Here is a 26,716-nt window from a genome sequence, read left to right on the forward strand (position 1 = left end):
ATTTCTCCCTCCAACTCTATTTCGATTTAGTCCCTCCCCTCCCCTTCACTGTTTTGATCACACAGCACTGCCCTTTGATGTGAAGGGTAGTGTTTGTCACTGGCCACTCGGGTGTTTTCCTATCTTCCTGGTGGTGGAAATTGAATAAAAATTCGTGCACTTTGTGTCTTTCACTGTGTCTCACACCTGCACACTCACACACCATGGGTGCTGGGGAAAAAATAAGCACTACCGCACTTAGGTGGTAGTGTGGGGTTAATAAAGAAAAGAAAAAGAAAAAAAACAGGAGCTTGTGGAGGAAAAAAAAATAAAATCAGAATTTGTAGTCCAAGAGCGAGACTCCCGGATGGTGTGTTGCCTCTCAGATGCCAGGGTCAAGGATCTCTCTGATCGCGTCGACAGGATTGTTAAGGTGGAGGGTGAGCAGCCAGAAGTCATGGTACACATGGATACCAATGACGTAGGGAGGGAAAGGGAGGAAGACCTGAAAAGTGAATTTTGGGGAGCTCGGTTGGAAACTAGAAGACAGGCCGAACAGTGTAGTAATCCCAGAATTGATGTCAGTGCCACGTACACGTGAGGCTAAGAATAGAGACTGAGTACAGCTGAACATGTGGCTGCAGGTCTAGTGTAAGAGGGAGGGCTTCAGATATGTGCATCATTGGGATACCTTTTGGGGAAGGTGGGACTTGTGCAAGAAGGATGGGTTGGACCTGAACTCAAAGGGCACCAATATCCTGCCTGGAAGGTTTGCTAGAGCTCTTCGGGAGGGTTTAAAATAGATGGACAGGGGGGTGGGAACCTGAGCTATGGATCAGATGAATGGAGTAAGTAGTGAACTGCCAGATACAGAGAGTAGATGGTCTGTGAGGAGAGATAGGCACTTCATAGGGAAAAGGTGCAGTCAGCGTGATGGCTGAAGTGTGTCTATTTTAATGCAAGAGCTACCAGGAATAAGGGTGACAAACTCAGAGCATGGGTCAGTACTTGGAACTATGCTGTTGTGACCATTACAGAGACTTGGAAATCACAGGGGCAGGAAAGTTGTTGAATGTTTCAGGATTTAGATATTTCAAAAGGAATAAATGGGAAAGTAAAAGACGTTGGGGAATGGCATTGCTAATCACGGATAGCATCACAGCTGCAGAAAGGGAGATTGTCGAGGATGGGTGCAAGTCAGAAACAGGAAAGGAGCAGTCTCTTTATTGAGAGTTGCCTACAGGACCACCAGTAGCCACAGAGACACAGAGGAGCAGATTGGGAGGTAGATTTTGGAAATGTGCAGAAGTAACAGGGTTGTTGTCATGGGTAACTTGAATTAATTAATAATTGATTGTAACCTAGTTAGTTCAAATAGATTGGATGGAGCAGTTCTTGTCAGGTGTGTCCAAGAAGATTTCTTAATGTAATGTGTAAATACGTTGAATAGAGGAGAGGCCATATTGGATTTGGTGCTTGGCAATGGACCATGCCAGGTCTCAGATCTCTCGGTGAAAGAGCATTTTGGTGATAGTGATCACACCTCCCTGATCTTTAGTATACTCATGGAGAGGGATAGGAGCAGATGGTATGGGAGTGTATTTAAGGGGGGAGGGGGAATTACAATGCTATTAGGCAGGAACTGAAGTGCCAAATTGGAGAACAGATGCACAACAGAAATGTGAAGGTTGTTTAGGAAGCACCTGCTGATAGTGCCAGACAGGTTTCTCCCACTGAGGCAAGGGAGGGATGGTAGGTTGAAAGAAGCTTGGGTGACAAAGGATGTTGGACATCTCGTAAAGAGGAAGATAGAAGCTTCTTTAAAAGTGATGGGGGAAGGTGGTTAGCATTCAGGAAACTCCTAAGGCATTCTACACTTATGTGAGGATCAACAGGATGGCCAGAGCGAGGGTAGGGCTGATCAGAGATATTGGAGGGAACTTGCGCCTGGGTTTGAAGGAGATAGAGGAAGTCCTTAGTGAATACTTTGCTTCAGTAATTAAATACTTTCCCATACCATCTGCTCTACTTGATGTTTCTGAGGGCAGCGTGAAATGGACTGATATGATAGAACAGTTTGCTGTTAGGACAGAGGATGTGCTGAAAATGTTGAAAACCATAAGGATAGATAAATCCCCTGGGCCAGACAAGATACAATTTAGGTTACTACAGAAAGTGAAGAAAGAGATTGCTGCACTTTTGTTGATGATCTTTATGTCCTCACTGTCTACTGGAATACTGTCAGATGATTGGAGTGTGGAAAGTGTTATTCCCTTGCTCAAGAAAGGGAATAGGGATAATCCTGGGAATTACAGACAAGTCAGTCTTAGGTCTGTGGTGGGCAAAGTATTGGAGAGGATTCTGAGAGTCAGGAATTATGTATGGTTGGAAAACCATTGTTTGATTAGAGATTGTCAGCATAACTTTATGAGGGGCAGGTCATGCCTCATAAACCTTATTGAGTTCTTTGAGGATGTGACAAAACATGTTGATGAAGGTTGAGCAGTGGATGTGGTGTACATAGATTTTAGTAAAGCATTTGATAAGGTTCCTGATGGTAAGCTCATTCAGAAAGTAAGGAGGCATGTTAGACAGTGAAACCTCTCTGTCTGGATACAGAATTGGCTGGCCCATAGAAGATAGAGGGCGGTGGTAGATGGAAAGTATTCAGCCTAGAGCTCAGTGACCAGTGGTGTTCCGCAGGGATCGGTTCTGGGACCTCTGCACTTTGTGATTTTTATAAATGACTTGGATGAGGAAGTGGAAGGGTGGATTTGTAAGTTAGCCAATGACATGAAGGTTGGTAGGGTTGTGGATAGTGTGTATGGCTGTCAGAGATTGTAAAGAGACAACGACAAATTGCAGAACTGGGCTGATAAGTGACAGATGAAGTTCAACCTGGAAAAGTGTGAAGCCACTCACTTTGGAAGGTCAAATTTGAATGGAGAATATAGGGTTAAAGGTTGGCAGTTTGGAGGAACAGAGGGATCTTGGTGTGAAGGATGAGAGGCGACTTGATAGAGGTATACAAGATGTTGAGAGGCACAGATAGAGTGGATAGCCAGAGACTTTTTCCCAAGATGGAAATGTTTATCACAAGGGGGCATAATTTTAAAGCAATTGGAGGAAGGTTTGGAGGAGATATCAGAGGTAGATTCTTTATTCAGAGTGATCGGTGTGTGGAATGCACTGACAGCAGTGGTAGCAGAGTCAGAAATATGGGGACATTTAAGTGACTCTTGCACATGGAAGTTAGTACAATGAAGGGTGTGTAAGTTAGTCTGATCTTAGAATAGGATAGATAGCTGGCAAAATATCAAAGGCTGAATGGCCTGTACTCTGCTGTACTGTTCTATGCTCTATGTTACCCTAAACTGTGTCCCCTTGTGACTGGCTCCTCAACCAATGGGAACAGCTTCTCTCTATTTTCCTTGTTTATTCCCCTCATAATCTTATACACCTCAATCATATCTCCCCTCACTCTTCTCTGCTCCATAGAAAACAATCTAGGCCTATCTAGCCTTCCTTCTCGCTCAATTTCTCCATCCCAGGCAAGACCCTCCTCTGTACCCTTCCTTGTGTTATCAAAACCTTCCTGTAATAAGGTGACCAGAAATGCTCACAGTACTCCATTTGTGTTCTGACTAACGATCAGTATAACTCCTACATTACCTCCTTGCTCTTATACTCAATGCCACAAATGGTGAAAGCAAGTGTCCCATATGCCTTCTCAACTATCCTATTCATGTGCTCTGCTGACTTCAGGCATCTGTGAATAATTACTTAAAAATCCGTCTGTTCCTCTAAGCTACCCAGTGTCCTGCCAATCACTATAAATACTCCCTCATCTTGTTTCTTCTTCCAAAGTGCATCACCTCACGCTTATCAGGGTTAAATACCAGTTGCCATGGGCATTCCCATCTGACCAATCCATCTAGATCTTCTTGTAATCGACAACCATCTCCTTCGCTATTAACTACTCTACCAATTCTTATGAAGTTGAAGGCATGTACCGTACCTTTAAGAGAAAGAGAATGCTGTTCTAAACTGAGAGATTACGAACACTTGTGATATGACTAAATGGCAGTTTCAGAGTGTACTGGAAAGTTGAAAATGTGTAACATTTGGCTCTGAAATGGATACCCGAAATTAAACAATCAGTTTAAATTATGCCCCAGGACACTAAAACCCAATCAAGTTTGAATTTATTGTTTTGCCAATATGGAAACAATGAAATGATCTGATGTTGGGGATGTAAAAATGTGGACATTTTGAAAATTGCAGACAGAGCAACTGCCATCAAGGAGATCTAAGAAATTAGGAAACACTGTCTATCAAAGGGAGCTTTTCATATTAAACATATTCACAATAAAAAGAAAGAAGGCAATCCAGGAAGATCTTTAGCCATAAGAAGAAAGACACTGAAGATGACAGCCGCTGTGTGGTTTTGAAATTAAGTTGATGTAATTTTAGTAAGTGTCTTGATGGAACATCATATTGTTATAGAGTTGGGGCAGATAATAAGCAGTTTAGACAAAGGGAGGCTTAGAGTTGTGAATAGTTGTTATTTAAATGTTTTCTTTTAGAGCTAAAAAGTATTGATGTTGTTTTCTTTAAATAGTAGCATTTGGGAGTTCTGTGTCACTCATATGTTAACAGATTATGAGATGAGGTAAGCTTTTCTGGGTGTTTGGTTTAATTATCAGAGGGCTTCACCGCTGTGTCATATCACAATCTTGGTGTCATCTTCAAATTTGCGTAATATACCTTGCACATTTTCATCTATATCATGTACATATGGAACAAAAAGTTGACCCTTGTGATACATCATTTGCACACTGGCTTCCAGTAACTCAAACAGCCATTACGTATTACCCTTTGCATCCTTTTACTAATTCAGTTTTTGATCCATCTCACCAAGTTTCCCACAACTCAGTGTGCTTTTAAATTTCTCAATCAGTCTCCCAGTTGGCACCTTGTCAAAAGGTTTGCTAAAATCTACATTAATTTAACTTCCCTTGATCACATTTTCAAAAGATTCTAACAAATTTGTTCAGCATAACCTCCCTCTGATAAAGCCATGATGGATATCCCTCATTAACCCATGGATTTCCAATTGCATATTAATTTGATCCTTCAGAATGTTCTCAGCAGTTTCCCTATCACTGATATGAGATGCTCCAGTCTGTAATTTTCTGTTTCATCTCTATCTTCCATCTTAAACAGTGGAACCACATTAGCCATCCTCCAGTTCTCTGCACTTTCCCTGAGGCCAGAAAGGAAATAAAACTTTGTGTCAGCGTCCCTGCCTTGCCTCCCACAGCAATTCATCCAGGCCAATGGATTTTCCTCTTTCAAACCAGACACAGCCTTCAATACCTCCCCATTTCCTATGTCAAATTGTGCAAGTTCCTCACTGCCCCTTTTCCCGAATTCCATACCAACGTTCTCCTTTTCCAGAGTGAAGACTGAAGAGAATGGATGGCTTTGAGGTATGTAGAGAAGAGGTGTTGGAAATCCTGGAAAAGGTGAAAATAGATAAGTCCCCTGGGCCTGATGGCATTTATCCTAGGATTCTCTGGGAAGCAAGGGAGGAGATTGCAGAGCCATTGGCCTTGATTTTTATGTCCTCTTTGTCTACTGGAGTAGTGCCAGAAGACTGGAGGATAGCAAATGTGGTTCCCTTGTTCAAAAAGGGGAGTAGGGATAACCCTAGTAACTATAGGCCGGTGAGTCTCACTTCTGTTGTGGGCAAAGTCTTAGAGAGAATTGTAAGGGATAGGATTTATGCACATCTGGATAGGAATAATGTGATCAAGGATAGTCAGCATGGTTTTGTGAAGGGCAGGTCGTGCCTCACAAACCTTATTGAATTCTTTGAAAAGGTGACGAAGGAGGTTGATGAGGGGAAAGCGGTAGATGTGGTATATATGGATTTTAGTAAGGCGTTTGATAAGGTTCCCCATGGTAGGCTACTGCAGAAAATACGGAGATATGGCATTGAGGGTGAGTTGGAGGTTTGGATTAGGAATTGGCTGGATGGAAGAAGACAGAGGGTAGTAGTTGATGGCAAAGTTTCTTCATGGAGTGCCGTCACTAGCGGTGTTCCGCAAGGATCTGTTTTGGGACCATTGCTGTTTGTCATTTTTATAAATGACCTGGAAGAGGGGTTAGAAGGTTGGGTGAGCAAGTTTGCGGATGATACGAAAGTCGGTGGAGTTGTTGACAGTGAGGAAGGATGTGGCAGGTTACAGCAGGATATAGAGAAGCTGCAGAGCTGGGCAGAAAGGTGGCAAATGGAATTCAATGTAGCTAAGTGTGAGGTGATTCACTTTGGGAAGAATAACAAAAAGATGGGGTACTGGGCTAATGGTCGGATACTTGGTAGTGTGGATGAGCAGAGGGATCTTGGTGTCCATGTACACAGATCTCTGAAAGTTGCCACCCAGGTAAATAGTGCAGTGAGGAAGGCATATGGCGTACTGGCTTTTATTGGTAGAGGAATTGAGTTCCGGAGTCCTGAGGTCATGATGCAGTTGTATAAGACTCTGGTGCGGCCGCATCTGGAATATTGTGTGCAGTTTTGGTCGCCATAGGAAGGATGTGGAGGCACTGGAACGGGTGCAGAGGAGGTTTACCAGGATGTTGCCTGGTATGGAAGGAAGATCGTATGAGGAAAGACTGAGACACTTGGGGCTGTTTTCATTAGAGAAAAGAAGGTTTAGGGGTGACTTGATTGAGGTGTACAAGATGATTAGGGGGTTAGATAGGGTTGACAGTGTGAACCTTTTCCCGCGTATGGAGTCGGGTATTACAAGGGGGCATAGCTTTAAATTAAGGGGGGGTAGATATAGGACTGAAGTTAGGGGTAGGTTCTTCACTCAGCGAGTCATAAGTTCATGGAATGCCCTGCCAGTAGCAGTGGTGGACTCTCCCTCTTTATGGGCATTTAATCGGGCATTGGATAGGTATATGGAGGATAGTGGGTTAGTATAGGTTAGGTGGGCTTGGATCGGCGCAACATCGAGGGCCAAAGGGCCTGTACTGCGCTGTATTCTTCTATGTTCTATGTTCTAGAAGTATTCATTCAACATCCTTCCAATATCCTATGGATTTACACACATTTGAATTGGATGATCAGTCATAATCATATTGAGTGGCACAGCAGGATCGATCAACTGAAAGGCCTTCTCCAATTCTTATTTTCTAAGTTTCTCCAAACTATATAGAGATGAAAACAGGTTTTAATGGTCAGTGTTAATCACACACAATGGATCTGAGCAGAGAGACAAACAAACCATTTGGAGGGGAGTGCTTGGATAAAATTGGAGGTTAGAATTTGCAGAATGGGGCAGACTATGACCTCTTCCTCAATTTTGACCATACCCTGCACCTTATTCTATTCTTACTGGCATTTATTCTCTCCCAATCCATCGTCCAGTCAATATCACTCTTCATGCTTCGCCCTAAACACCCAACAAATTTTCCATCACCAGGTTGATCAGCACTCTCCCGTCCCACTCCACCATTTCTCATCACTAAGGGTGATTCACCATGTCAATTATCATTCTCACTGCTCAGTCCACCATCTATAAACACACCATCGGCTATTGTTATTTTCCTATTCCACTCCAACATTACTCCCATTTCAAGGGCCAGTTACCATGTCCATTATCACTTTCCCTGCCTGCTCTGCATTCTCACATACACAATGGACAGTCTCCATGTTCATGATCACTTTCCCCTCCAAATCCACCATATCTCACACACCATGGGCCGGTCACCACATCCAAAATCATTCTCCAACTCCACTCCAACATTATTGCCATCTCATGGGCTAGTCACACTTCCTCCCACCATCCCCGTCACCACCATCCTATTGGCTGGTTCCTATATCTCTTATCACCCTGCCTCACACTCCAATGTCCCTCACATCCCATTGGCCAGGCTCCATGTTCATCTTTACTCTTCCTGCCCTCCAGGTGATCACTCCTTCTTGAACCCCTGCAGTTCATGTGCTGAAGGTTGACCCATAAAGTTATTAGGGAGGGAAATTTGAGATTTTGGATGAAGGAACAGTGGTATGTTTCCAAGTCAGGATTGTGAGTACCTTTCAGGTGGTGGTGTCTCCCTGTATCTGCTGCCTTTGCCCTTCCACATGCAAATGATCGTGGGTTTGAAAGGTACTGACTAAGGAGCTTGGTGAATTTCTGCATCTTGTAGATTGTACATGCTGCTACTGAGCATGTGCCTTAGAGGGAAGGAGGTTTGTGGATGTGGTGCTGATCAAACAGATGCTTTGTCCTGGATGGTGTCAAGATTTTTGTTTATTGCTGAAGGCGTGCCCATCCAGGCAAGTATTCCATCTCAATCCTGGCATGTGCCTTTTACGTGGTAGACGGTTTTGAGAAGTCAGGAGGTGATTTCTTCTGGCCGTATTCCTAGCCTTGACCTGCTCTTGCAGTTGCTGTGTTTATGTGGTGATTCCAGTTGACAGTATGGTAATAATTCCAATTTCCTAATCATTCTCCAATGTCATGTGTCAGTCACCATTTCCAACAACACTGTCCAACACAACAACAACGCAACTTGCATCCCATTCTCCAGTCTCCATGTCTAACCTCACTCTCCCAACCTACAGGACAGTCCCAATATCCATCATTACTATTGCATACCCATTCCCAAATCCCATCCCTTTGGTCAGTCCCCATGTCCTTTCATCACTTTGCCCTCCAAACAACCATCACATCCAATCCATTGACAAGTGTGCACGTATTGATCATAACACTACTCTCCCACTTTACCATCACTCCAGTCCCATTGGCAAATCTCCATGTCCATCATCATCCTTCGTCCACTTCCCACACCATTACTTCCATCCCATTGGCCAGTCTCCCCTTCTATCCAGATAATAAAACAAAGAACTACAGAATCTGGCGGTCAGGCACAGAAACAGAACTTGCCAGAGAAACACAGCAGCATCTGTGGGAAGAAAGTAGAATCTACGTTTCAAATGTAGTGACTCTTCATCAGAAGTGATAGTAGCTCGGAAAATGTGATACAGTATTTATGCTGAAGGGAAGTAAGTGAGGGAGCAGGGATGGGCGTATGGGTGGAGATTGGACCTCAGAGAGAGAGAGAGAGACAGAGAGAGAGACAGAGAGAGAGAGAGAGGGAGAGAGAAAAGCATTAGATAAACAAGAATATTATGTAACTGCAGGCCAGGAAGAGAAGCTGATCAAGAGCTAGGATTAGGAGAAGGTGTGTAAGCTGTAGTGAATGCAATCCATATAATGTGAGAATACGTGACTATCCTATCATGACAGGAGCAGTGGGTGATCAGTAAAAAGCATGGACAGATGAAGTCAGCCTCTAACATTACTATGGGGTGGCATGGTGGCTTAGTGGTTAGCACTGCTGCCTCACAGTGCCAGGGACCAGGATTCAATACCAGCCTCTGGTGACTCTCTTGGTGGAGCTTGCACATTCTCCCAGTGTCTGTGTGAATTTGCTCTGGGTGCTCAGATTTCCTCCCAAAAATGTGCTAAATTGTCCATAATATTCAGGGACGTGTAGGCTAGATGCATTAGTCAGGAGAAATATTGAGTAATAGGGCCGGGGAATGGGTCTGGGTGGGATGTTCTATAGAGGGTCAGCGTGGACTTGTTGGGCCAAATGGCCTGTTTCCACACTGTAGGGATTCTATGATTATTGAACTCAATGTTGAGTCATAGATGATGCAAAGCCCCCAGGCAGAAAATTAGGTGCTGTTCTTGGAGCTTGAAGGAACACGGCAGGCCTGAGACAGAAGTGTTGGAATGGGAACATGGTGGAGTTTTGAAGTGTCAGGCAACTGGAAAGTCAGGGTAATTTTTGAAGGCAGAACATTTAAGCTCTGTAAAGTGGTGGTCCAGTCAACGTTTCGTCTCTCCAGTGTAAGGGACACCATGTTGTGAACAGCAAATACAATAGACTAGATTGAACTAAATACAGATGAACCGCTACATCACCTGAAAGAAATGTCTGGAGCCTTGGAAAGTGAGGAGGGAGGAAGTCAACGGGCTGGTGTTACAGCTTCTGCATTAGAATGTTCCATCGGGGTGTGAGAAGATCTTAGGTATGGAGGGGAAGTGGACTAGAATGTCCCAGTGGGAATGACCTCTGCGGTGTGTTGACAAGGAAGGGCAGGGGAAAATGAGTCTGTTTGTGGCATCATATAGGAGATGACAGAAATGGCAGCTTATGATCCTTTGGATGGGAAGGCTGGTGGGGTGGTAAATGAGGCAACTGGAAGCGAACTTGATACACTTTTCCAGTTCAGAACAAGAGAGGGAACAGCACCAATGATGTCAATTATGTCCCAAAGAAAAAGTTGTGGGGAGGAACCCGGGTAGGATTGGAACTAGGAATGTTCCACATGACCCACAAAGACACAAGCATAACTGTGGATACCCATGGCCACCACTTTGATCTGAATAAAGTGAGAGGAGTTGAAGGAGAAGTTGTTCACAGTAAGGACAATCTTGGCCATGGAGAGGCGGGTGGTGGTGAATGGGGATGGTTCAGGCCTTTTGTCCAGGAAGAAGTAGAGAGGCCTGACACCATCCTGATTGTATGTCCATGGTGAAGAGGAAGCTGCTGGAGCCCATGAACTGGAAATTCACAAACTGAAGTAAAGTGTCATAGTGCCCTCCCAACTCCACCAGTACTCTCACCCCACTGGCCACTCACTATGTTCATCATCAATCCTTTCCTCTCCACAAATGTCATCACATTTGTCAGTCTTAATGTGCATCATCACTTGCCCTGCTCCCACACCACTGCTGCTATCCCATTGGCCAGTCTCCATGTTCATAACTGAAAGAACTGCGGATGCTGTCAAACAGAAACAAAAACAGAAGTTGCTGGTAAAGCTCAGCTGGTCTGGTAGCATCTGTGAAGGGAACTCGGAGTTAACATTTTGCGGTCAGTGATATGATTTTTCTTGACAGATGCTGCCAGACCAGCTGAGCCTTTCCAGCAATTTCTATATTTATGTCAATTCTATCATCCATCTGTTTGCTCACTCCTCAACCCTTCGGCGTCATTAGCCAGTCACCATTTCCAACATCACTCTCCTCACCCTAACAAAAAATATTCCTCCCATCCGAGTGTCCAGTCTCCATCACCAACATCACACTCTCATCCCACCCTGTATCCCTCTCAATCTAATGGCCAATCACGATATCCATCAACATTTTGTTCCTCCATCAAAACCATCACTCCTATTCTATTGCCCAGCTCCATGTCTTTCACATAGCTCCCCTCAAACCCTCCTAATACTTTCATCCCATTGAACAGAATAGAAGTTATTCATCACTCTTAGCAGCTTGGTCTGTTGGTGAGGCCCAGTATGGCCCATTTGAAAGACGATGGTTCTGAAATGTTTACTTCTTTTTTTTTCTAATTTAGTCTTAAGTTTTGTACCTAGATACCTTGTATCTAATATGCTATGCCAATTTTCTTTTTTGTTTATCTAATTTATTCTTCAGATCGTGTACCTACGTACCTTTGTACTTAAGATGCTTCCCTGCACTTATATGAGTTCCTGTGACAATAACACCCCCATCCCATTCCACTATCTTTGCCACTCCATTGGCCAGACCCTATATCAATCATTATTATTGCTCATACCCCATTATAACTCCATACTATTCACCATTTCTATCATCCCTCAGCCAAAGATCACAGCCAACCAATTTCCCAGTCGCCATGTTTTTATTCATTCGGCCTCTTTCTTGACCATCTATCCTGTCCCATTGACTGGTCTTCTCCTTGGCTGTCGTCACTCTCTCCACCCATCACTACTATCTCATTTCCCAATTTCCATGTCCATCATCACTCTGTTATACCAACAAACTTAACACTAGGTTATAGTCCAACAGGTTTATTTGGAAGTAAAAGCTTTTGCAGTGCTGCTTCATCAGATTTTGGGTACCGACATACAATCACTTCCATCCAATTGGCCTTTGCTCATGTCCACCATGACTATATCCACTCACCATCATTCTAATCCCAATGGCCAGTCTCGAGGACAATGAATCATCAATCAGCCCACTACACCGATGCTCTTAATCAATTGGCTACTCTCCATGTCCACTATCACACTATCCTACAACACACATCCACCAGTGCTCTCATCCCATTGCTCAGTTTCCATGTCTATTACTCAGTCCGCTAACCCCACCATTTGCCCCATTCCATTGAACTTGTCCATCATTACTCTCCTAGCCTCCTAACAATGACACCTGTCCTAATGGGCAGTATCATATATTCATCACAACGCTGCTCGCTCTTCACACCATCATTTCCCGTCTAACCATTACCCCCACCTCATTGTACAGTCTCCATTTTCACCACCCTCCATCTTGCTAACCGCACCATTACTCCTATCTCATGAACAGTCTCCATGGTCAGTTATCATGTCTATCAGGACTTTGTTTTTCCTCTGTGCATTCACTCACTCGCACAGTGTCTCAAACATGCAACTTTCACAGATACAGACTCCCTCACACTCGCGCACACTCTCAAACACACAGACACATTATCTCTCCCTCACACACAAACTCTGTCTCCCCCTCGCAACACACACTCTCTCCCCACCCTGACACACACACACACATGCGTGCACTGTGGGGTGAATTTACATTTGTAGATTTGTATTTGCAGATACAGTCTATTTTGCTCCAAAATCAGACAATTTGTGGACAGTCAGTCAATTAGACATTTTATGAACTGGATGTAGGTTTGCTCGCTGAGCTGGAAGGTTCATTTCCAGATCTGCGCAGTTACTGCCTTTGTTGTTTGAATTCATGTATCGCTGGACATCGGAGTGCATCTGGGAAAATTAACAAACAGTGAAATTCACAACGATCTTGGAAGAACTGTTTTGGCGAAGTTCACAGCACAGAAACAGATAAGCGAATTGTTTTAAGTGTTTGGGTTCTTTCTTGATTATATGTTTTTTTTAGATATGTCTTGTGATTAAACTTTAAATACAAGCCATAACTATTAATTTAACCTGGGGTAGTGTTTTGTAGAGGAATAAGACCGTGTTATTTTCTGGGTCTATAGATTGTGAAGGAGCAAAACTGGCCTTTAGAAGAATGATATGCGCTTCTTGTCAGATGTGGGAGTTTAAAGAGAGTTTGTGGGTTACTGTGGATTATAACTGCAATAAATGCTTTTGGTTGCGAATCCTATCAGATCGAATGGATCAGTTGGACAGACAGTTACGAGCAATGAGGAATTTGCAACAGCAACAGTATGTGATGGATGGCAGTTATAGGAAGGGGGAAAAGTCGCAGACACAGTCACATAGATGGGTTAACTCCAGGAAAGGTAAGAGAGGAAGGCAGCTAGTGCAGGAGTCTCATTTCAATCAAGTATGCTGTTTTGGAAAATGTAGAGGGTGATGGATTCACAGGGGAACATAGCATGAACAGCCAAATTTCTTGTATTGAGACTGGCTCTAATGCAATGAAGGGTTCGTCAGATTCCAAGAGATCAATTGTGTTAGGAGACTCTCTAGTCCGAGGTACAGACAGGCGTTTCTGTGGCCAGCAGTGAAAAATCGGAACGGTATGTTGCATCTGTGGTGTCAGGATCAAGGATGTCTCAGTGAGGGTGCAGAATGTTCTCAAGGGGGAGAGGGGCCAGCAGGAGGTCATTGTACATATTGGAACCAATGACATAGGAAGGGAAAAGGTTGAGATTCTGAAGGGAGATTACAGAGAGTTAGGCAGGAATTTAAAAAGGAGGTCCTCGAGAGTAGTAATATCTGGTTAACTCCCAATACTACGAGCTCGTGAGGGCAGGAATAGGAGGATAGAGCAGATGAATGCATGGTGGAGGAGGTGGTGTATGGGAGAAGCATTCATATTTTTGGATCATTGGAATCTCTTTTGGGGTAGAAGTGACCTGTATAAGAAGGATGGATTACACCTAAATTGGAAGGGGACTAATATACTGGCAGGGAAATTTGCTAGAACTGCTTGGAAGGATTTAAACTAGTAAGGTGGGGGGGGGGGGGGGTGGGATGCAGGGAGATAGTGAGGAAAGAAATCAATCTGAGACTGGTACAGTTGAGAACAGAAGAGAGTCAAACAGTCAGGGCAGGCAGGGACATGGTCGGACTAATAAATTAAATGCATTTATTTCAATGCAAGGGGCCTAACAGGGAAGGCAGATGAACTCAGGGCATGGTTAGGAACATGGGACTGATATCATAGCAATTACAGAAACATGGCTCAGGGATGGCCAGGACTGGCAGCTTAATGTTCCGGGATACAAATGCTACAGGAAGGATAGAAAGGGAGGCAAGAGAGGAGGGGGAGTGGAGTTTTTGATAAGGGATAGCATTACAGCTGTGCTGAGGGAGGATATTCCCGGAAATACATCCAGGGAAGTTATTTGGGTGGAACTGAGAAATAAGAAAGGGATGATCACCTTATTGGGATTGTATTATAGACTCCCCAATAGTCAGAGGGAAATTGAGAAACAAACTTGTAAGGAGATCTCAGCTATCAGGTAGGTTATGGTCTGGGATTTTAACTTTCCAAACATAGACTGGGACTGCCATAGTGTTAAGAGTTTAGATGGAGAGGAATTTGTTAAGTGTGTAAAAGAAAATTTTCTGATTCAGTATGTGGATGTACCTACTAGAGAAGGTGCAAAACTTGACCTGCTCTTGGGAAATAAGGAAGTGCAGGTGACTGAGGTGTCAGTGGAGGAGCACTTTGGGGCCAGTGACCATAATTCTATTAGATTTAAAATAGTGATGGAAAAGGATAGACCAGATCTAAAAGTTGAAGTTCTAAATGGGAGAAAGGCCAATTTTGATGCTATTAAGTTAGAACTTTCAAAAGCTGATTGGGGGCAGATGTTTGCAGGTAAACGGACGGCTGGAAAATTAGAAGCCTTCAGACATGAGATAACGAGAATCCAGAGAAAGTATATTCCTGTCAGGGTGAAAGTAAAGGCTGCTAGGTATAGGGAATGCTGGATGTCTAAAGAAAATGAGGGTTTGGTTAAGAAAAAGAAGCAAGTATATGTAAGGTATAGACAGGATGGATTGAGTGAATCTTTAGAAGAGTATAAAGGCAGTAGGAGTATACTCAAGAGGGAAATCAGGAGGGCAAAAAGAGGAAATGAGATAGTTTTGGCGAATAGAATTAAGTAGAATCCAAAGGGTTTTTACAAATACATTAAGGGCAAAAGGGTAACTAGGGATAGAATAGGACCCCTCAAAAATCAGCAAGGCGGCCTTTGTGTGAAACCACAGAAAATGGGGGAGATACTAAATGAGTATTTTGCATCAGTATTTACTGTGGAAAAGGATATGAAAGATATAGAATGTAGGGAAACAGATGGTGACACCTTCAAAAATGTCCATATTACAGAGGAGGAAATACTGGATGCCTTGAAATGCATAAAGATAGATAAATCCCCAGGACCTGATCATGTTACCCTAGAACTCTGTGGGAAGCTAGAGAAGTGATTGCTGGGCCTCTTGCTGAGATATTTGTATCATTGGTGAGGTGCCGGAAGACTGGAGGTTGGCAAACATGGTACCACTGTTTAAGAAGGGTGGTAAGGACAAGCCAGGGAACTATAGACCAGTGAGCCTGATGTCAGTGGTGGGCAAGTTGTTGGAGGGAATCCTGAGGGACAGGATGTACATGTATTTGGAAAGGCAAGTCTGATTGGGGATAGTCAACATGTCTTTGTGTGTGGGAAATCATGTCTCACAAACTTGATTGAGTTTTTTGAAAAAGTAACAAAGAGGATTGATGAGGGCAGAGTGGAAGATGTGATCTATATGGGCTTGAGTAAGGCGTTCAACGAGGTTCCCCATGGAAGACTGGTTAGCAAGGGTTAGATCTCTCAGAATACAGAGAACTAGCCATTTGGATACAGAACTGGCTCAAAGACAGTGTGTGGTGGTGGAGGGTTGTTTTTCAGACTGGAGGTCTGTGACCAGTGGAGTGCCACAAGGATCGGTGCTGGGTCCTCTACCTTTTGTCATTTATATAAATGATTTGGATGCGAGCATAAGAGGTATGGTTAATGAGTTTGCAGATGACACCAAAATTGGAGGTGTGGTGGACAGCAAAGAAGGTTACTTCAGATTACAACAGGATCTTGATCAGATGGGCCAATGGGCTGAGAAGTGGCAGATGGAGTTTAATTCAGATAAAATCGAGGTGCTGCATTTTTGGAAAGCAAATCTTAGTAGGACTTATACACTTAATGGTAAGGTCCTAGGGAGTGTTGCTGAACAGGTGAGACCTTGGAGTGCAAGTTCATAGCTCCTTGAAAGTGGAGTCGCAGGTAGATAGGATAGTCAAGAAGGCGTTTGGTATGCTTTCCTTTATTGGTCAGAGTATCAAGGATGTTGCCAGAGGTGGAGGATTTGAGCTATAAGGAGATGCTGAACAAGGTGGGGCTGTTTTCCCTGGAGTGTCGGAGGCTGAGGGGTGACTTTATAGAGGTTTAAAAAATTATGAGGGGCATGGATAGGATAAATAGACAAAGTCTTTTCCCTGGGCTGGGGGAGTCCAGAACTAGAGGGCATAGGTTTAGGTTGAGAGGGGAAAGATAGAAAAGAGACCTCAGGGGCAACCTTTTCACACAGAGGGTAGTGCGTGTATTGAATGAGCTGCCAGAGGAAGGGTGGAGGCTGGTACAATTGCAAAATTTAAAAGGCATTTTGGATGAGTATATGAATAGGAAGAGTTTGGAGGGATATGGCTCGGGTGCTGGCAGGTGAGACTAGATTGGGTTGGGATATCTGGTCGGCATGGACGGGTTGGACTGAAGGGTCTGTTTCCATGCTGCACATCTCTATGTTTCGTCACCCTACTAGGTATCATCTTCAGTGGGCCTCCAGGCAAAGCACTGCTGCTGATTCCTGCCTTCTATTGATATGTTTGGGATTCTATGGGTTGGTGATGTCATTTCCTGTGATGTTGTCATTTCCTGTTCTTTTTCTCAGGGTGTGGTAGATGGGGTCTAACTCAATGTGCTTGTTGATAGAGTTCCAGGTGGAATGACATGCTTCTAGGAATTCTCGTGAGTGTCTCTGTTTGGCTTGTCCTCGGATGGATGTGTTGTCCCAGTCAAAGTGCTGTCCTTCCTTATCTGTATGTAAGGATACTAGTGAAAGAGGGTCATGTCATTTTGTGGCTAGTTGATGTTCATGTATCCCGGTGGCTAGTTTTCTGCCTGCTTGTCCTATGCAGCGTTTGTTACAGTTCTTGCATGGTATTTTGTAAATGACATTCGTTTTGCTTGTTGTCTGTATAGGGTCTTTCAAGTCATTAGCTGCTGTTTTAGTGAGTTGGTGGGTTTGTGGGTCAGATTTTATGAACTCCTACTTTGGAAATAAAATCTGACTGATTCTGGGTTAAGACACAGATAGACACCAAACAAGACCTCATGCCGAAAATGTCTGACCTGAGGTGTCACCTCCTTTATATGGAAACCAGCTTAAGTTTTCTCTGGGTAGTGACTTGACAGAAATTCTGGGATTTGCATATTAGTCAATCAAAATCTGCGCCCTCCATTGTGGAATTATGCTCAATTCTTTTGCATGAGTGGTATGACCCTTTGATCTTTTCCTCATGAATTCTGTGTCTAAGGTCTTCCTCTCTCACTAGCGCCTGGTGAAGGAGCAGCACTCCAAAAGCTAGTGTTTTCAAATAAAGCCGTTGGACGATAACCTGGCGTCATGTGATTTTTGACCTTGTTTGACCCAAGTTCAACACCAGCACCTCCACATCTTCGAGCATATTGGATTGATGATACTTCATGTCCTTCATTCACTCACACTCCCACAGGTTTCCATGTACATCAACAAAGTTGTGGGCGGCACAGTGGCACAGTGGTTAGCACTGCGGCCTCACAGCGCCAGAGACCCAGGTTCAATTCCCGCCTCAGGCGACTCTCTGTGTGGAGTATGCACATTCTCCCCGTGTCTGCATGGGGTTTCCTCCGGGTGCTCCGGTTTCCTCCCACAGTCCAAAAATGTGCAGGTCAGGTGAAATGATCATGCTAAGTTGCCCGTAGTGTTAGGTGAAGGGGTAAATGTAGGAGTATTGGTCTGGGTGGTATACGCTTTGGCGGGTCGGTGTGAACTTGTTGGGCCGAAGGGCCTGTTTCCACACTGTAAGTAATCTAATCTAATCTAGGAAAAAAAGACATCACCCATCACAACATTTGTGTCATCGTATTGGCCAGTCTCCATGTCCATCATTACTCTCACACAACCCAGCATGATGGCCACACAAATTCAGTCTCAGAGAGGGTTGACTGAAGGACAAAGGTATGAAAACTCCAAGACAGAGAGACAGAGAAGGGGACAAAGAGAGAAGAAGACAGAGAGAAATACAGAGAGAAAGAGATAGATTAACAAACAGAAAGAAAGCAAGAGAGAGAGACAGAATGATGAAATAGCAGTTAGATAGATACACTATGAGACAGAGGAGCAGGAGGAACAAAACACAGTACACCCAATTTCTCAGTTATAAATGTACCATTAACTATTGGATAGAAGCAAAATAATGCAGATGCTGGAAATCTAAAACAAATATAGAGTCTGCGGGAGAAACTCAGGAGGTTTGGCAGTGTCTGTGGTGACAGAAACAGAGTTAATGTTTAGAGTCTGACATGAGACTTCTTCAGAACAATTCGCAATTGGGTTGTTCCGCAGTCACAACCACCTCTTGAGGAAGAGAAAAAGAGAGGAAGTGAAATAGAGAGAGATGAGGGCAGAGACGTAAAGGGAAGGGACAGAGAGAGAGAGAGAGAGAGAAAGAGATGGTCAGAGAGAGGGACAGAGAGAATGAGCAAAAGGCAGGGAAATGAAATGATTGAGATCCAGACAGGAAAGGCAGAGTAAGGAAGATGGTCAGAGACATAGATAGAGGGAAGGGCGGAGGGAATGACTGAGAAGAGAACAATGGAGAGAGAGAGAGGGTTAGGACCATAAGACATAGGAGGAGGAGTCGGCCATTCAGTTCATTGAGTCTGCAATGCCATTTCATGAGATCATGACTGATCTGATCGTCCTGAACTCGGCACTCTTTCCTTCTGCCCACAACATCTTGATTCCCTTCCTGATGAAAAGTCTGTCTATCCCAACCTTGAACAAACTTAATGAGCCAGCCTCAACAACCCTCTGGATAAATAATTCAATAATTTTATGCACTACAGTCTAAGAAGTGTATGCAATGGCAAATGGTATTGTTCAGAGACTGTTAATCCAGAAACTCAGTGAATGTTCTGGGGACCCAGGTTAAAATCCTGCCATGGCAGATGTGGAATTTGAGTTGGTTAAAAAATATTTGGAATTAAGAATCTGCTGATGACAATGGCCATGAAACCATTGCTAACTGTCAGAAAACCCTGTCTCATTTAGGGAAGGAAATCTGCCATCCTCACCTGGTCTGGCGTGTATGTGATTTCAGACCCACGATAATGTGGTTGACATTGAACTGCCCTCTCAAATAGCCTAGCGATCCATTCAACTGTATCAATTGCTACAAAGTCCAATAAAGAAATGGACCACCCGGAATTGACCTCAGCACCAGAAAAGACAACGTTGGAACAGTCCTTTGACCTTGCAAAGTCCTCCACACATGACATTTGGGGCTAGTGTCAAAATTGTAGAGCTCTCTCACAGACTAGTCAAGCAACAGCCTGACATAGATGTACCGACAGAATCATACCTTAAAACAATGTCCCAGACACGACCATTGCCATCTCTGGATATGTCCTGTCCCACTGCCAGCACAGAACCAGCAGAGGTGGAGACACTGTGGTACACAATCAGGTGGGAGTTGGTTTGTGATTCATTAGCATTGAATCTGGACCCCAGGAAGCCCATTGACATAATTTCAAACATGGGCGAGTATACCTCCTGCTGGATGCCATGAGCCATCCTCCCTTGGCTGATGAATCTGTACTCCTTCTTGTTGAACAACGTTTGAAGGAACGATTGAAGGTGGCTAGGGTGCAAAATGTACTCTGGGAGGGGAATTGCGATGCACACAATAGCTCGGCAGCATCATTACTGATCGAGCTGGTTGGATCCTAAAAGACAAGGCTGCGATACAGAATCTGCAGTAGGTGCTGACGGAAACAACAAAAGGAAAAGCAGACTTGACCTTATTCGTACTCTATGTCCTAGTTTGTTAAGATCTGTCCTGTACTGCTCACAAAACAAAGCTTTTCACTGTATTTGGGCACATGTGACTACAACAAATCAAATCAAAGGGCAGCATGGTGGCTCAGTGTTTAGCACTGCTGCCTCACAGCGCCAGGAACTCGGGTTCAATTCCAGGCTCAGGCGACTGCCTGTGTGGAGTTTGCATATTCTCCCCGTGTCTACGTGGGTTTCCTCCGGGTACTCTGGTTTCGTCCCACAATTGAAAGATATAAGGGTTGATGTAGACCTGTTGGACCAAAGGGACTGTTTCTACATTGTAGGGCTACTAAAACAAAAGATTCATCTGTCCATGACAGTATTGGTAAGAGTGACTACTGCACAGTCCTTGGGGAGAAAAGGTCCTGTCTTCACAATGAGAATGCCCTCATTGTGTCACTATCACTGTACTAAATGGGACAGACTTTGAACAGATCTAGCAGTTCAACACTGAGCATCCATGAGGTGCTGTGGGCCTAAAAACAGCAGCAGAATTGTCCTCCAGCATGACTTATAACCTCATGGCCTGGCATATCCCCAACTCAAGCATTACCATAAAGCCAGGGGATCAACCCTTGTTCAATGGAGAGTGCAGGACCAGCACCAAACATACCTGAAGGTGAGATGTCAACCTGGTGAAGCCACCAAATAGGACTACTTGATGCCACAAGTGATAGGTGCAGCTGAGTGATCCACACTTGTCTTTGTGGGCGGCACGGTGGCACAGTGGTTAGCACTGCTGCCTCACAGCGCCAGAGACCCGGGTTCAATTCCTGCCTCAGGCGACTGACTGTGTGGAGTTTGCACGTTCTCCCTGTGTCTACGTGGGTTTCCTCCGGGTGCTCCGGTTTCCTCCCGCAGTCCAAAGATGTGCAGGGTCAGGTGAATTGGCCATACTAAATTGCCCGTAGTGTTAGGTAAGGGGTAAATGTAGGGGTATGGGTGGGTTTCGCTTCGGCGGGTCGGTGTGGACTTGTTGGGCCGAAGGGCCTGTTTCCACACTGTAATGTAATGTAATCTAATCTAATCTAATGGATCAGCTCTACGCTCTGCAGTCCTGCCAGGTCCAGTGGTGAATAGTGATGGACAATGAAGCAACTCACTGGAGGAGGCGGCTCCACAAATATCCGCATTCTCAATTATGGAGCTGCCAGACATATCAATGCAAAAGATAAGACTGAAGTTTTCGTCGGAATCTTCAGTCAAAAGTACCGAGTGGATGATCCAACTCAGCCTTCTTTAGTAGTCCCCTTCATTATTAAATGGTAATACCATTGAATATCACTTAATACAGAGAAGTGTGTGATGATACATTTGCAGGAGTTAAATGAGGCCAGCGAATGAGTGATAAACACACTCACTGCACCTCACTCCCCAGAGCCTGATCCTGCAATCTCTCCCTGCTCTTGGGTCCCTTTCTGTTTGTGATATTCATAAATCGAATCTGTGCTGATGTATCTTCACTTGTCCTACTTTCCTGCATTGGGCCTATTCCTTGAACTACTCTCCCAGGCATTCCAGACTCACACCACTTTCTGGGTGAAAAGGCTTTTCCTCCAAGCCCCTCCAAACCTCCAGCCCTTCAATTTAAAGTTATGTTTCCCGTTGTTATTGCCCCCTTGAAGAAGGAGCACAGCCACTTTCTATTCACCCTGTCTGCCCATCTTATAATCTTGTACACCTCTATCAGGTTCCCCCTCAACCTCAGTTGCTCTAAAGGAAACAACCTGAGCTTGTCCAGCCTCTCTTCATAGTTGAAGTACTCCAGGCTAGGCAACATCCTGGTGATTCTCCTCTGCAACCCCTCCAGTGCAATCACATCCTTCTCATAGTTTGGGGACCAGGACTGTCCACAGTATTCCAGCTGTAGCCTAACAAAAATCCTGTACAGCTCTAACATAACCTCCCTACTATCATTATCAATGGCACGACTGATAAAGGCAAGTGGAGAAAGTGAGGTCTGCAGATGCTGGAGATCAGAGCTGAAAATGTGTTGCTGGAAAAGCGCAGCAGGTCAGGCAGCATCCAGGGAACAGGAGAATCGACGTTTCGGGCATAAGCCCTTCTTCAGGAATTCCTGAAGAAGGGCTTATGCCTGAAACGTCGATTCTCCTGTTCCCTGGATGCTGCCTGACCTGCTGTGCTTTTCCAGCAACACATTTTCAGCTCTGATAAAGGCAAGTGTCCCATCTTAACTACTCTATTAACCTGCCCTCCACCTTCAGAGATCTGAGAACAAGCTGCCGATTAATCCTCTGTCCCTTTGGGCTTCCCAGTATCTTGCCATCCATTGAATATTTCCTTGTATTGTTCCTTTTTCCAAAGTGGATAAGCTCACATGTATCAGGGTTCATTTTCATCCACAGATTCTCCGCCCCCCCCCCCCCCCCTCCGCCTCCTAGAACCTCCGGCACTTTTTTAAATGTTTAAGTCAAATCCACAGCTTCAGGCAGAGGATCTGTGCGAGGCAACATTCGCACATGCAGCACAGCTCCCAGTCACTGTGTCTGTGTAAGTGCAGTGAGTACTGCGGTTCCTAGTCTCTCTCTCAGCACAGCTGCCATGTTCCTTGCAGTGTGTTCCAGCTCCTGTTTGCAGTCTCTGTGTCGGTTCCCTGGGCTCTGGCTGCATTCCTGCTAGGTATCTCCGTGGATATATATGCGGGAGTCCTTTGTACAGCGTGGCGACTGGAGGAAGAGCAAGGGGGTTGGAAATAAACAGAAAATGCTCGAGGATTGAAGGTGAGGGTGTCGCCCCTCTGTAACTAATGGGATGGCAGCAGCGTTTTATTTTGTTGTTGGTTTTCTGTCGTGAGAAAATTTCAGCTCCAAACAGGGGAGCTGTCATTGTGCAGTGAAAGCACGGATTTCAATGGAGACTGGGGGAACAGGCACACACTGACAGCTGGAGAGTGTCACTGCTTATAATTCGGATTTTTATACAAATTGAGATTGTTTTTAACAGGGGGCGGGCGTACACATTCTCTGGTCGTGTTCGGTTTTCAAGACAATTGCAGTTTGGCGCCTTTTGTAAGGAGACAATGATTCAGACCGTCTCCCTCACACATACAGGAGAACTGAAGACTGAATGGGGTCAGCAAGCCGGTTTGAGAGAGGGGAGTAAGGCTGAGAGATTCAGAACAGGAAAGGTGAAGTGGGAGGTGGATGAAGACAATGGAGGGAGGGGATCGGATTGTAGAGAAAGCAAAACAGCCACTGCCAAAAAGAGATTCTGCAGCAGAGGTGGAGGTGGGGGAGATTGAAAGGACGGCATTTGCAAACATCACTGTGTGTTGCTCTCCTGCCACATAGATGGTCAGAGTTCATTCACAGAAACACAGAAGGAGAGGAATCATAGCAGGAATACCCCTTCTACACTGCTCCTCCATTCATCATGGGCTGATCATCCAAGTCCCCGCTTCCAACTCTATCCCATATCCTTCAACCCCGCTCGCCCTAAGAATTGCATCTAACTCCTTATGGAATCAAACACCACAGACCAGGCCCTTCAGACCATTGATTCTGGGCCAACCTTTTGAGACATATCCTATTTCCAGTACTTGGCTCAAAGCCTGGAATTTTATGACATTTGCACATCCAAGTACTTTTTAATGAGATCATTCAATGTTTCAGCCTCGTTCACTTTCTGTGGCAGAGAATTCCACAGGTTCCCCACTCTCTAGATGAAGACATTTCTCCTCACTCAACCCTAACCCATGTCCTTATACTGTGACCTCCTGGTTCATGAGTCCCCCTTTGGAAACATCCTTGCTGCAATAACCCTTACTTATCCTGTTCGAATTCCAAAGGTTTCCATGAGATTGTGGGCGGCACGGTGGCACAGTGGTTAGCACTGCTGCCTCGCAGCGCCAGAGACCCGGGTTCAATTCCCGCCTCAGGCGACTGACTGTGTGGAGTTTGCACGTTCTCCCCGTATCTGCGTGGGTTTCCTCCGGGTGCTCCGGTTTCCTCCCACAGTCCAAAGATGTGCAGGTCAGGTGAATTGGCCATGCTAAATTGTTCGTAGTGTTAGGTAAGGGGTAAATGTAGGGGTAGGGGTAGGGGTGGGTTACGCTTCGGCGGGTCGGTGTGGACTTGTTGGGCCGAAGGGCCTGTTTCCACACTGTAATGTAATCTAATCTAATCTATGAGATTCCCCCACATTCATATAAATGCCTATGAATTTAATCCTAAATGCTGCTTGGCCTGCTGTGTTTTTCCAGCACCCCATTTTTCAACTCTGGTACTCCAGCATTTGCAGTCCACACTTTCTCCTAAATGATACAGTCATACGTCAGTCTTCTGTTCCTAGGAATCTTAGTAAGGTCCTGTACAATTGCAGCAAGACATCCCTGCTCCTGTTCTCGAATACTCTCACAATGAAGGCCAACATGCCATTTGCCTTCTTCGCAATCAGCTGCTCCTGCAATACTTAGAACATAGAACATAGAACAATACAGCACAGAACAGGCCCTTCGGCCCACGATGTTGTGCCGAACATTTGTCCTAGCTTAAGCACCCATCCATGTACCTATCCAATTGCCGCTTAAAGGTCACCAAAGATTCTGACTCTACCACTCCCACAGCCAGCACATTCCATGCCCCCACCACTCTCTGGGTAAAGAACCTACCCCTGACATCCCCCTCATACCTTCCACCCCTCACTTTAAATTTATGTCCCCTTGTAACACTCTGTTGTATACGGGGAAAAAGTTTCTGACTGTCTACTCTATCTATTCCTCTGATCATCTTATAAACCTCTATCAAGTCACCCCTCATCCTTCGCCGTTCCAATGAGAAAAGGCCTAGCACTCTCAACCTATCCTCGTGCGACCTATTCTCCATTCCAGGCAACATCCTGGTAAATCTTCTCTGCACCCTCTCCAAAGCTTCCACATCTTTCCTAAAGTGAGGCAACCAGAACTGCACACGGTACTCAAAATGTGGCCTAACCAAGGTCCTGTACAGCTGCAACATTACTTCATGACTCTTGAATTCAATCCCTCTGCTAATGAACGCTAATACACCATAGGCATTCTTACAAGCTCTATCCACCTGAGTGGCAACTTTCAAAGATCTATGAACATAGACCCCAAGATCCCTCTGCTCCTCCACCTCACTAAGAACCCTACCGTTAACCCTGTATTCCGCATTCTTATTTGTCCTTTCAAAATGGACAACCTCACACTTGACAGGGTTGAACTCCATCTGCCGCTCCTCAGCCCAGCTCTGCATCATATCTAAGTCCCTTTGCAGCCGACAACAGCCCTCCTCACTATCCACAACTCCACCAATCTTCGTATCATCTGCAAATTTACTGACCCACCTTTCGACTCCCTCTTCCAAGTCATTAATAAAAATTACAAACAGCAGAGGACCCAGAACTGATCCCTGCGGAACTCCACTTGTAACTGGGCTCCAGGCTGAATATTTACCATCTACCACCACTCTCTGACTTCGACCGGTTAGCCAGTTTTCTATCTAACTGGCCAGATTTCCTTCTATCCCATGCCTCGTGACTTTCCGCATAAGCCTACCATGGGGAACCTTATCAAATGCCTTACTAAAATCCATGTACACTACATCCACTGCTCTACGCTCATCCACATGCTTGGTCTCCTCCTCAAAGAATTCAATAAGACTTGTAAGGCAAGACCGACCCCTCACAAATCTGTGCTGCCTGTCACTAATCAAGCAGTGTCTTTCCAGATACTCATAAATCCTATCCCTCAGTACCCTTTCCATTACTTTGCCTACCACCGAAGTAAGACTAACTGGCCTGTAATTCCCGGGGTTATCCCTATTCCCTTTTTTGAACAGGGGCACAACATTCGCCACTCTCCAGTTCCCTGTTACCACTCCCGTTGACAGTGATGATGAAAAGATCATTGCCAACGGTTCTGCAATTTCCTCTCTTGCTTCCCACATAATCCTAGGATATATCCTGTCAGGCCCGGGGGACTTGTCTATCCTCAAGTTGTTCAAAATGTCCAACACATTTTCCTTCCTAACAAGTATCTCTTCTAGCTTACCAGTCAGTTTCACACTCTCCTCTTCAAAAATACAGTCTCTCTCGTTTGTAAATACTGAAGAAAAGTACTAATTCAAGACCTCTCCTATCCCTTCCGACTCAATACACAGTCTCCCACTACTGTCCTTGAGCGGACCTACCCTCGTTCTCGTCATTCTTATGTTTCTCACATACACATCAAATGTCTTGGGGTTATCCTTGATTATATCCGCCAAAGATTTTTCATGCCCTCTCTTAGCTCTCCTGATCCCTTTCTTCAGCTCCCTTCTGGCTATCCTGTATCCCTCCAATGCTCTGTCTGAACCTTGTTTCCTCAACTTTATGTAAGCCTTCTTCTTCCTCTTTACAAGACATTCAACCTCCCTCGTCAACCAAGGTTCCCTCACACGACCATCTCTTTCCTGCCTGACAGGTACATACATGTCAAGGACATGTCGTATCTGTTCCTTGAAAAAATTCCAC

At 44.8% G+C, this 26,716-nt stretch overlaps 1 protein-coding gene across 3 annotated transcripts in view; it reads left to right on the forward strand.

Moving 5' to 3' along the window:
- The first annotated feature begins 22,705 nt into the window (after positions 1 to 22,705).
- Positions 22,706 to 26,716, forward strand: part of LOC122563349 (phospholipid phosphatase-related protein type 5) — a 68,254-nt gene continuing 64,243 nt past the window's right edge. For all 3 annotated transcript variants that reach the window (XM_087973789.1, XM_087973790.1, XM_043717101.2), the window contains exon 1: positions 22,706 to 22,965. The gene's annotated coding sequence lies outside the window, so the exon portion shown is untranslated. The remainder of the gene's footprint in view (positions 22,966 to 26,716) is intronic.

Source organism: Chiloscyllium plagiosum, unplaced genomic scaffold (assembly GCF_037043375.1).
Source record: "Chiloscyllium plagiosum isolate Xiang-an unplaced genomic scaffold, Cpla_swu_hap1 HiC_scaffold_26, whole genome shotgun sequence".
In the NCBI taxonomy this organism is placed as follows: Eukaryota; Metazoa; Chordata; class Chondrichthyes; order Orectolobiformes; family Hemiscylliidae; genus Chiloscyllium; species Chiloscyllium plagiosum.